Source organism: Equus caballus, chromosome 3, assembly GCF_041296265.1.
Source record: "Equus caballus isolate H_3958 breed thoroughbred chromosome 3, TB-T2T, whole genome shotgun sequence".
Taxonomy (NCBI): domain Eukaryota; kingdom Metazoa; phylum Chordata; class Mammalia; order Perissodactyla; family Equidae; genus Equus; species Equus caballus.
In genome coordinates, this window is record NC_091686.1 from 93537197 (window position 1) to 93550278 (window position 13082).

Here is a 13082-nt window from a genome sequence, read left to right on the forward strand (position 1 = left end):
GGGCATTGGCAGTGGAAGCCGTATCTTCACAGGACCAGTTCTGGGATGTTATTTTTGGCGTTGCTTCTAGCTCTATAAGCTCTGAGCCCTCCCAGAGAGTCTGAGCTACTCCATACCCATTAATAAATTTCTTTTCTTCTTGAATTAGCTAGAGTTGATGTCTGACTAATAACTTGGTACCAGAAGTAGTTTCAGGCAGCAGACGCTTGGGGAAATGGAAGTAATCTGGATTAGCTCCCCGGCCTGGTTAGGACAGAAGGCAATGAAAATCCAGCAGGTGCTAAGGGATGGGACTTTAGCAGACCATGGACACAGTGGTGAAACAGTTCATCAGATTATCGCCTGCTATGGACTGAATTGTGTTTGACTTTGTGGGTTATCTGGCTTTTTTCTTGTTAGGGTAGGAACCACCCTCTTTACAGCTTTCTACATTCCTGGCAGAAGACAGAAGCCCCTAGATTCAAAATAATCAAAGAAATTGGACTTCAGTTACTTCAATTTTGTCATTTTATATGACAACTTGGACCCTTTTTGTTTGAATTTTTTTCTTTTTTTTTTTATTTCCCCCGAGGGGGTGCACCCTTCCTGGAGGTACTGCAACACCAGGTCGATGTGCGCAGTGGACAGAGCAAGCTCCTATTGCATCTCCCTGCTCCAAAAATACATGTAATATATTGTCCTCGGATAGAGGACATATCAGATATTAAACTGATAAGAAGAGATACCACACTGGATCTTAGCCAAAAGGCCGAGAAGCGATGTTTGAAGTTTTTTCAATTGAAGTCGTTTGAATCAATCCTGAAAAGCAAAGACACTGTCAGTATTGCAATTTCTGGAATATATTGTGTTTTGGGACTTCTATGAAATTCTGACACACTTACCCTTATGTTTAAGACTTTTCCTTGGGGCCGGCCCCGTGGCCGAGTGGTTAAGTTCGCCGCTCCGCTGCAGCACCCCAGGGATTCACTGGTTCGGATCCTGGGCGCGGACCGACATGGCACCACTTGTCAGGCCATGCTGAGGTGGCGTCCCACATAGCACAACCAGAAGGACCTACAACTAGAATATACAACTAGGTACTGAGGGGATTAGGGGAGAAAAAGCAAAAAAAAAAAAAAAAAAAGGGAAGATTGGCAACAGTTGTTAGCTGTTAGCTCAGGTGCCAATCTTTAAAAAATAAAAAAATTTTAAAATAAAATAAATAAATAAAACAAAACGTGTTCTTCACTCAACTATGAGTGAAGACAGATGACAAATCTGGGTATAAACTCTTTTGAACATTAATATACAAAGACCAATTTTGACAATATTAGTAATAAATTTGGAGAAGGCTCAAAAAATAGAAACTGCAATATAATTCATTGTGCAACAGATTACATGTAGGTTTTTCTCTTTTATCAAAAAATACATGAATGCAATTTAAAGCTATTAGTCTATTACTTTTCCTTTTTTATACTGTAAAATTTTATTTTGTGACAACTATACATATATTAAGTTTAATAAAAGAAAATTTTCACTGTTTCTTTTATCTGCTTTTTCTCCCCAAATCCCCCTGGTACATAGTTGTATATTTAGTTGTGAATCCTTCTACTTGTGGCATGTGGGACGCCGGCTCACTGTGGCCTGATGAGCAGTGCCATGTCTGCACCCAGGATCCGAACCAGTGAAACCCTGGGCCGTGGAAGCAGAGCATGCAAATTTAACCACTCAGCCACGGGGCTGGCCCATTCACTGTGTTTTTTAGAAATTGTTTCACAATTACTGAAAATAATTTTGTAGCATAAAGGTGTTAAAAAATGATCCACTCCAGATGATGAATGCACTGGCTATGTCACTGATAGAAAAATGTTGCAGTAATGTTTGGGGTAATTAATCTATATTATCAAACAGGGAAATGAGTTGCTGTTCAATAGTGGCAGGGGAGGGGTGTGAGAGGACCCAGGGAGACTAGTGTCACACTGAAAAACACCCAGTCTATTGAGGTGCCAGCTAAATGGAAGGTGAATGTGGAACAGATATAGGGACATCATAAGGGTGATCCTTGTCAGCTACTGCCTCGTGACCAGTTGCAGATATAAGGATTGCAGCAACGAACTATAGTTTGCTGCTGTGTGATTTAAATAACATATATTTACATACCCTAGTAATTTACATAAAGTTTTAAATAATATAGATTTATATCTTTTTTTGTTTTTTTTAAAGATTTTATTTTTTCCTTTTTCTCCCCAAAGCCCCTCCAGTACATAGTTGTATATTCTTCGTTGTGGATCCTTCTAGTTGTGGCATGTGGGATGCTGCCTCAGCGTGGTTTGATGAGCAGTGCCATGTCCGCGCCCAGGATTCGAACCAACGAAACACTGGGCCGCCTGCAGTGGAGCGCGCGAACTTAACCACTCGGCCATGGGGCCAGCCCCTAGATTTATATCTTTTAAATTATTTTCCACTTTTCTGCAGTATTTTATTTAGAGTATCTTTGGCAGTTAACTTTTCAATTTAGTCCACAGGTTACACAATATCTAGACAGGATCAGAGTAAGAAGAGACAGACATTGGGGCTGGCCCCATGTTTCGTTGGTTCGAATCCTGGGCGCGGACATGGCACTGCTTGTCAGACCACGCTGAGGCAGCGTCCCACATGCCACAACTAGAAGAACCCACAAGGAAGAATACACAACTATGTACCTGGGGGCTTTGGGGAGAAAAAGGAAAAAATAAAATCTTTAAAAAAAAAAAAAAAAAAGAAGAGACAGACATTGCTCAGAGATCCTAGACTTGGGACCAACAGAGTACTGACAGTACTTTGATGTGGCCCCTGGAGAGGACATAACCACTTTGGCATGTATAACAATTTCATGCTTGCCTAGTTAGTCTTCTTTTACTTTGGTTTTGACTGTATTCTCTCCTCCTTGGCCCTAAAACAATGTTTTTTCCTTTAACTTACAGGCATACCTCATTGTATTGCATTTCACTTCATGGCACTTCACAGATACTGCGTTTTTTACAAATGGAAGGTCGGTGGCAACCCTGCATTGAGCAAGTCTATCAGCGCCATTTTTCCAACAGCATCTGCTGCTCACTTCACACCTCTGTGTGACATTTTGATAATTCTCACCATATTTCAAACTTTTAAATTATTATTGTATTTGTTACAGTGATCTGTGACCAGTGATGTTTGATGTTACTATTGTAATTGTTTTGGGGTGCCAGAACTGTGTCCATTTGAGATGGCGAAATCAATTAATAAATGCATATGTTCTGACTGCTCTGCCAACTGGGTGTTCCCTGTCGCTCTCCCTCTCCCTGAGCCTTCCTATTCCCAAGACACAACAATACTGAAATTGGGGCAATTAATAACCCTACAATTGCCTCTGAGTGTTCAAATGAAAGGAAGAGTTACACGTCTCTCACTTTAAATCAAAAGCTAGAAATGGTTAAGCTTAGTGAGGAAGGCATGTTGAAAGCCCAGATAGGCTGAAAGCTGGGCCTCTTGTACCAAACAGTTAGCCAAGTTGGGAATGCAAACGAAAGGTTCTTGAAGGAAATTACATGTGCTGCTCCAGGGAACACATGAAATAGAAGAAAGTGAAACAGCCCTATTGCTGATAAGGAGAAAGCTTCAGTGGTCTGGATAGAAGATCAAACCAGCCACAACACTCCTTTAAGCCAAAGTCTGATCCAGGGCAAGGCCCTAACTCTCTTCAATTCTGGGAAGGCTGAGAGAGGTGAGGAAGCTGCAGAAGAAAAGTGTGAAGGTAGCAGAGGTTGGTTCATGACATTTAAGGAAAGCCGTCTCCGTAAGATCAAAGTACAGGGTGAAGCAGGGAGGAACTGCAAGTTACCCAGAAGATCCAGCTCAGATCATGATCAAAGCGGCCACACCAACAACAGACTTTCAATGTAGACGAAACGGCCTACTATTGGAAGAAGATGCCATCCAGGACTTTCATAGCTAGAGAGGAGAAGTCAATGCCTGGCTTCAAAGCTTCAAAGGACAGGCTCTCTTCTTAGGGACTAACACAACTGAGGACTTCAAGTTGAAGCCAATGTTCATTTACTATTCCAAGAATCCTAGGGCCCCTAAGAACTATGCTAAATCCACTCTGCCTGTGCTCTATAAACGGAACAACAAAGCCTGGATGACAGCACATCTGTTTACAACATGGCTTACCGAATATTTTAAGCCCACTGTTGAGATCCAGTGCTCAGAAAAGAAAGATTCCTTTCAAAACATTACTGCTCATTGACACTGCACCTGGTCACCCAAGAGCCCTGATGGAGATGTACAAAGAGATTAATGTTGTTTTCATCCCTGCTAACACAACATCCATTCTGCAGCCCATGGATGAAGAATTCATTTCAACTTTCAAGTCTTATTATTTAAGAAATACATTTTGGGGGCTGGCCCTGTGGCTGAGTGGTTAAGTTCGTGCACTCCTCTTCGGCGGCCCAGGGTTTTGCTGGTTTGGATCCTGGGCGCGGACATGGCACCACTCATCAGGCCACACTGAGGTAGTGTCCCACACAGCACAACCAGAGGCACTCATAGCTAGAATATACAACTATGCACCAAGGGGCTTTCAGGAGAAGAAGAAAAAGAAAAAAAAAGATTGGCAACAGATGTTAGCACAGGTGACAATCTTTAAAAAAAGAAAGAAAAGAAATATTTTGTAAGGCTATAGTGGCCACAGATAGTGACTCCTCTGATGGATCTGGGCAAAGTAAATTGAAAAGTCTCTGAAAAGGATTCACCATTATAGATGCCATTTAAGAACATTCGTTATTCACGGGAAGAAGTCAAAATATCAACATTAACAAGAGCGTGGAAGAAGTTGATTCCAGCCTTCCTGGATAACTCTGAGGGGTTCACAACTTCAGTGGGGCAAGTAACTGCAGATGTGGTGGACACAGCAAGAGAACTAGAATTAGAAGTGGAGCCTGACGATGCCCTAAGATGCCTAAGATGATAAAATCTTAATGGATGAGGAGTTGCTTCTTATGGATAAGGAAAGAAAGTGGTTTCTTGAGATGGAATCTACTCCTGGTGAAGACACTGTGAAGACTGTCGAAATGGCAACAAAGAATTTAGAATATGACATAAACTTAGTCGATAAAGCAGTGGCAGGGTTTGAGAGGACTGATTCTAATTGTGAAAGGAGTTCTACTGCGGGTAAAATGCTATGAAACAGCATCACACGCTACAGAGAAATCTTCCGGGGAAGGAAGAGTCAATGGATGTGGCAAACTTCACTGTTGTCTTGTTTTAAGAAATTGCCACTGCCACCCCAACCTTCAGCAACTACCATCCTGATGAGTCAGTAGCCATCAACACCAAGGCAAGGCCCTCCACCAGCAAAAAGATTATGACTCGCTGAAGCCTCAGATGGTGGTTAGCATTTTTTAGCAATATTTTTAAATTAAGGTATGTAGTTGTTTTTTAGATATACGCTATTGCATACTTAAAAGACTACGTTATACTGTAAACATAACGTTTTTTTTTTTGAGGAAGATTAGCCCTGAGCTACCTACTGCCAATCTTCCTCTTTTTGCTGAGGAAGACCGGCCCTGAGCTAACATCCATGCCCATCTTCCTCTACTTTATATGTGGGATGCCTACCACAGCATGGCTTGTCAAGCAGTGCCATGTCCGCATCCAGGATCCAAACCGGCAAACCCCGGGCCGCCGAGAAGCGGAACATGTGTACTTAACCACTGCATCACCCGGCTGGCCCCTGTAAACATAACTTTTATATGCACTTGGAAGTCAAAAAATTTGTATGACTTGCTTTATTGCAATATTCGCTTTATTGCAGTAGTCTGGAACGAAACCCACAATATCGCCAAAGTATGCCTGTATTCTTCTTGCTCTTAAAACTTGCCTCAGGGGCTGGTCCTGTGGCCTAATGGTTAAGTTCGTGGCTCTGCTTGGGTGGCCTAGGATTTTGCTGGTTCGGATCCTGGGTGCAGACATGGCACTACTGATCAGGCCATGCTAAGGCGGCATCCCACAGCCACAACTAGAAGGACCCACAACCAAAATATACAACTATGTACTGGGGGGACTTGGGGAGAAAAAACAACTTGCCTCAAATGTATTTGATGCTGTCAAGGTATAAATAAAAAGAAATATGTGATGAAGGTAGAGTAGAAATCAATCCTTAAAATAAAAATACAATATAGGGCCCTTACAAACATCGCTATTTTACACTCAATTCACTTTCCTTTTTTCTCCAACTCATTTCTTAGAACAACCTTTCTGCCTTTCACAGAGGCCTCGAATCTGATCACTAAGACCTAGAATTACTCAAGTCCTTCGGGGCGTTAGAGTTGAGACACCATACATTTCTGTTTGGCTATTTTGGATGCCTTATGTTCCCAAAACTTTGTCCGTGAGCATCTCTTTGACTTATATGGCATGGCTTACAAATAGCACCTTTGGTACTATTTCCACAAAATTAAAATGGTTCATAACAAGAATTCCAATTTGAAGAAATTATTCAGCATGTCTCTGTGCTAGAGATAAAGGTAGAAAAGACATGATTCCAACCCTTAAGGAGGAAAAGACTGAAAACAAATTGTGCCAATGCAGTGTGATGTGTGCTACAATAAAAGTTTACACAAAGAACTGAGAGTCTAGAAAAAATTTACTGTGCCTGAAGCTGAGGGATTTCAGAGAGATACAAGAGAGGTTTCAGAAAAGTGCCATCTAGTGAAGTAGAATTTCATTAGGAGGCAGACAGGGTATTTCAGACTAGGTAGGGAGATGAGGAAAATACGGATTTGGAGATAGTTGAGGTCCCAGCTACATGATTCATAAACAATGTATGCATGAGCTTAGGCAAATCACACCTCAGCTTGAGCTCACTAGCAAAATGAGAGTGTTTGCCTGCAAGATCTCTATGGTTCTTCCTACTAACAGGGTATATTTGTAGCCATCCACACTTGACAATAATTCCTTCAAAGTAGTAACAATACACTATACAGCATTTTATATCCATTTTTACATATTTCTTGATTATAGAATCCATACATCTTCTGTATCCCGCTTTTACCACCAAAAGAATATTTTCCATTTCCTCCACATCTTCAATTTCTCTCCCCCCACAGACTTTCCTCCTTTTCTTACAAAATGTGCCTGTGCACCAGTTTCTCACACCTTAGAAACAAACCTTCACCTGACTCTACTTGGTAAGTATTTTAGTTCCCTTTTAAACAGCCAAACTTCTGAAAGAAGTTTTAGCTCACCACTCTCTAACTTCTAAACTAGCCGTTAATCTCATCATTTGACCAAAACTGCTGGGAGATTCAAAGAAAACTGACAAAATGCTGAAACAACTGTCCAAACGCAATGACCGGCTCTAAGCTGCTCCATCTCTCCTGCGGCCGTTAACGTTGCTGATGGTGCCCTCCTTCGTCCCATTTCCTCTGCTCCTCTTGATACGTACTTCTTCAGTACACACCTAATTCACGTAAAGTTTATTGAGTGCCTATTCTGTGTCATGAGCAACAAGACTGTGTTTAAGGAGTTTACAATCGACTGCAGTAAAGTAACAAGAATATAAGGTAGAACGCACACAAGTCCTGGGCACTTAGGAAGTCCCACGGCAGCTTTAGGAAGGTTCATGGCGGTGGACTTAAAGGATAAGACTTCACTTTATAGAAATGGAGGAGAAACCATATCCAAAAGAAGAAACAGTAATTTTAAATGCACAGAGGCAGGAAGCACAATGCGTACTTAGAGAAACATTACTAGAGGGAGAAAATGGGAGATATTTTAATATAAACTTTTATTTTCACGAAAAGAATAAATGAATGGTGGTTAAAGAAACAAAAGGCTTATAATGAAAATAAGTCTTCTGCCCAGCCTTTTCCAGTCCCTGGTCTCACTGTTGAGAGAGAAACTTTCTTAACTGTTTATTCAGATTGTTGCCATCTTTTAAAAAATAATATGCTTTGAATGCTATTTCTTAACTTATAAATTCTGGACATATCTACAGTCTGTTTTGAGAGATGAAAATTTGGCATTCTTAGAGACCCCCCCCACTTCTTGCAATAGATTTAGTACATTTGGTTAAATTGATTATCAGTATTTATTGCCTTGAAAATGTTGTTCATGAAGAGCTAAGTTGTGTATTTTAATTATATTTTTTCCCTTGAGATAACCTACAGGATATTAGACCAGCTCTGCAACCATACTGGAGCTCAAACCCTGGATACGGTACTTCCCAGCTGTGTTAATTTTGAGCGAGTTATTTAATATTTCTGCCCATTTCCTCACCTGCAAGATAATAATAGGATCTACAGGGTTGTTGCAAAATCAGATTAAATTAGTTAATAGATGTAAAAGCATATAGAACAATTACTGGCAATTAGTAAATACTCAAAAAATGTTAGCTATTCCTATTACTGTAGGGTTTTGTCCTAGAGTTTACAACTGTCTTTCTCTTGTGCATTTCCAATTGTTCCATCCATGCAGGACATGAACTGTATAATTCCAGGGGCTCCACTCACATGGGAAGAATAAATGAGGTTATGCAGTAAGGCGATCTGTCTCCATATCAAATATTTTGTCAAGTCCTCTTTTCTAAGAGTCCCCTCTCCCAAAGCCCTCTATCCCGCTCTAATAAACCTGGTTTCTTTTTTTGTTTTTTTTTGAGGGAGATTAGCCCTGAGCTATCATCTGCTGCCAATCCTCTTTTTTTTTTTTTTGCTGAGGAAGACTGGCCGGTGCCCATCTTCCTCTACTTTATATGTGGGACACCTACCACAGCATGGCCTGCCAAGCAGTGCCACGTCCGCATCCAGGATCCGAACCAGTGAACCCTGGGCTGAAAGCTGGTTTATTTTTGTGTTGTCCTCATGGGTCTTTCCTGTATCACTCTCCTGAATTAGATCCACTGTTTGACACCAAGTATCTTTATTTCTTGATATACTACATTTTGTGACAGCAAAATATCTGTAAGCAACTTAAGATAGTGTGTATAAGTAAAATTTCTGAATCTTTGAATGTTAAAAAAAGAAAGGTTTTATTCCATACTAATGACTGACAGTTGAATGAAAATTTAAATGAAAAATATTTTTATCAGCATTTAAAAAGCATTCCTGGGCTGGTCCCATGGCATAGTGGTTGGGTTCAGCGTGCTTCGCTTCAGCGTGCTTCGCTTCAGCAGCTGTATTCATGGGTTTGGATCTGGGCACAGACCTACACCACTAGTCAGCTATGCTGTGGCAATGACCCACATATAAAAAGTGGAGAAACATTAGCTCAGAAGTTAGCTCAGGGCGAATCTTCCTCAGCAAAAAAAAAAAAAAAAAAAAGAGAAGAAGAAGTAGTATTGTGACTATAGTTTGTTGGCTATCTCACTTTTTTAATCAAAGACAATCATGCACGGTGGGGGATGAGAATTACATATCTCCATTATCATTTAATTCCCATTTTTAGCCTCTTGTAACGTCACACAGTGCCTAGTTTCTTCAAAGCCTATCCCTCTCCACAGTTCAAAGCTCCCTGCGTTCCAGCCAGGCTGTGGTAGCTTTGGCTCACATGTGTTTGGCTTCTACTTTGTAGGGTTTTGCTTTCAACCATTGTTGAGCCTATCCTTTTTTCTTCATTGTTATCAGCTTATGTTTCATTCTCTTAAGTGTAGTTTTAGGAGAAATGGAGGATGAATGTGCCAACCATTTTAGCTTTACTCAGAAGTCAGTATCGAATTGCCAACAAGAGAAATCAGATGTTCAATGTAGTTTGGAAAATAACTTAAGACGTCTCTTAACAGGATGGTAAAATAGGAACACAAGTTTGGACGTCATAGAGGTCGAGTCGTGGTCAGTTGCTCATCTTGTTTCTTCAATTGTAAAATGAATGGAATAAAAAACCACTTTGGAAGAATTCAACGAGATAAGACAAAATATCTAAAATCCCATCTGATACATAGTGAAAGTCCAATATTAAGTCCTATTCCACTTTGAAAAACAATGCTAAGATTAGTCTTAATCAAGTTAAAGAAGTATTCTAATTTTCTAAGAAATAATTACAACTGCAAAATGCAAGTGAACAACGGTCTGAACAGAAGGGAACATCAATGTAAATTAACCCTTGGGAAAGATGCGCAGTCACAGTAAATCTTAATTTAAAAACAAACCCACGTTACTTTCACATTAGTATTTTTTAAGAGAATACTTAGATTCAGCAAGAATGGGGTGACCCTTTTATATATGCTAGTGGTAATATTTATTAGTACTACACCATGGGAAAGCATTTTAGCAATAAAAGAAACGTCTGCAGATTGTCTTTAATAATCTCAAAGACATACAAAGTGCCTCAATATGGCATTATTTATTGTTCATCAAATTAATATATATGGATTTTAAGTCAAATGTTACCAAAAGACTATTTTAAAAAACAAACCTGTGACTGCTAAGGGCTGAAGAGTTTTGTTTTGGGATAATGAAAACGGTCTAAATTGGTTTGTGCTGATAGATGCACAATTCTGCAAATATACTGAAAGCCACTGAATTGTACATTTTAAGTGGGTAAATATGGTATGTGAATTATATCTCAATAAATCTGCTAACGCACATATAGACAGTAGATCTTGACACACAAATCCCATTTCATTCTTCCAAGGAAAGCATTTTCAAAAACATGCTTACACTACTATATTTGTATTCATTGATTTAAAACACACTTTCTCAAGGCAGAGTACTTAGCTCTCCTCTACGGTCCATCTCTATTTCCATTCTTCACATCCTTGTACAGTAGTCCCCCCTTATCTGGAGTTTTGTTCTTTGCTGTTTCAGTCAGCCGTGGTCAACTGCACTCCAAAATATTAAATGGGAAATTCCACTGATAAGCAATCCCTAAGTTTTAAATTGCACACCACTCTGAGTAAGGTGATGAAATCTTGTGCCATCTTGCCTGGGATGTGAATCATCCCTTTGTCCAGCATATCCACATTGTCTACACTACCTACTCAGTAGTCACTTAGTGGTCATCTTGGTTATTACATCGACTGTCACAGTGCTAGTGTTCAAATAATCCTTATTTTACTTAATAAAGGCCCCGAAGTGCAAGAGTAATGATGCCGGCAATTTGGATATGCCAAAGAGAAGCCACAAAGCACTTCCTTTAAATGAACCAGGTGGAAGGTCTCAATAAGAAAAAAAAAATCGTATGCTGAGGTTGTTAATACCTACAGTAACATTATTACAATATATTGTTATAATTGTTCTATTTTATTACTGTTGTTAATCTCTGTCTCTAATTTATAAATTAAACTTTATCATAGGTATGCATGTATAGGAAAAAACAGAATATATATGGTTTGGTACTATCCGAGGCTTCAGGCACCCACTGGGGGTCTTGGAACGTATCACCCATGGATAAAGGGGTACTACTGTATTTGGCAATTCTCATAAAATAGTTTACATTATGACTGTATAGTTATTGATCACCTAATGAGAATACTTTTTTACATTTTTGTTTTCCTTGAAGTTACATCTTTATCTATTTTCTGTGTACTTACCATTGCCAATTCTTTCTTTACACTCCAATTAATTCCAGTGTAATTTCACACATGATAAAACATATCAGAAAATCAGTTCTTTTCTTTCATTTTGTTGATCTTCCTCTAGACTTCATCATCATCCCTGTGGTCCTCTATGTACTGAAACGGCTGCTCTGGCATTCTGGCTCTCTCTTCAATCATTCCAGAAATAATCAGCTCCTGTGCTGTAACTCGTGTCTTTCTTTTGCATGCCTCACTCCTCCATGTTGGTGATTATGAGTCAGGTGCTTCCCAAGAAAAGGACAATGGAAGGCAAATTTTTGGGGGGACCCTGAATATATGAAACTATCTTTATTCTACACTGACATCTCAGCTGGGAAGAGAATTCTTAGCTGTCTTTATCATTATTTGGGGGGGGGGGGTGGAGATTATCCCTGAGCTAACATCTGCTGCCAACCCTCCTCTTTTTGCTGAGGAAGACTGGCCCTGAGCTAATATCTGTGCCCACCTTCCTCTACTTTATATGTGGGAAGGCTGCCACAGCATGGCTTGACAAGCAGTGTGCAGGTCTGCACCCAGGATCCAAACTGGTGAACCCCGGGCTGCCAAAGTGATGTGCACACCACTGCTGCGCCACTAGGCCAGCCCCAAGAATTCTTAGAAGTAATTTTCACTTAAAACTTAGTGGTCATTGCTTCACTGTCCCCTAGCTGGCCATATCACTGTTGATAAACTTCATGCCATTCTTATTCCCATTGTAGGGGCCTGTTCCTCACACTACAATCCCAGTTTTTGAACTTTCTCATTTTTCTAATGTTTTGAAACAAAATGCACCTTACTGTGGATCTTTTTTCATTCACTGTCCTGGGTGCTTGATGGGTTCTTTCAAAGTGGAGAAGAGTGTCCTTGATTACTTTGATACTTGGCTTCATTCTATTTCTTTTAACACTGAAATTCCTACTAGTCAGATGTTGGAACTTCTGAAGTGGTACTGTAATTAAAAAAAAACTCCACCTTTTTGTATTCTTTAATCTTTCTTGTACTTCTTAAACTGCAATTTTTTTTTGTAAGATTAGCCCTGAGCTAACTGCTGCCAATCCTCCTCTTTTTGCTGAGGAAGACTGGCCCTGAGCTAACATCCATGCCCATCTTCCTCTACTTTATATGTGGGATGCCTGAAACAGCACAGTTTGCCAAGCGGTGCCATGTCCACACCCGGGATCCAAACCGGTGAACGCTGGGCTGCCGAAGCGGAACATGCACACTTACCGCTATGTCACTGGGCCAGCCCCCAAATGTTTTCATTTTTGAGGTATAATATTTAACTTACAAAATCTTTTTTTTTAATGGCACTTTGTACTTTTTCATGGAAGTAATTAGTATCTTATCTTTGAAGACAGTTAGACTTTCAGGTTTTCTCCCTGTATTGATCCTGGTTTGGTCTTGGTCATTAGCGTTGGGGTAATCTTCAAAAATCTGGTGATTCCTGAATTTGTTCATACTTTCAAGTTTACTGGAACTCAGCTTTCTCGTTGGAAAATCTTCAAATGTGTGAATCCCTTTGAAGGTCTTTTTCTGG

At 40.0% G+C, this 13082-nt stretch overlaps 1 non-coding gene across 1 annotated transcript; it reads right to left on the bottom strand.

The window, feature by feature from the left end:
* Positions 1-569: 569 nt before the first annotated feature.
* LOC111773055 (U2 spliceosomal RNA) lies at positions 570-760 on the bottom strand. Its single transcript, XR_002807257.1, has one exon. It is a non-coding gene; the product is annotated as a U2 spliceosomal RNA (small nuclear RNA).
* Between the last annotated feature and the right edge of the window lie 12322 nt (positions 761-13082).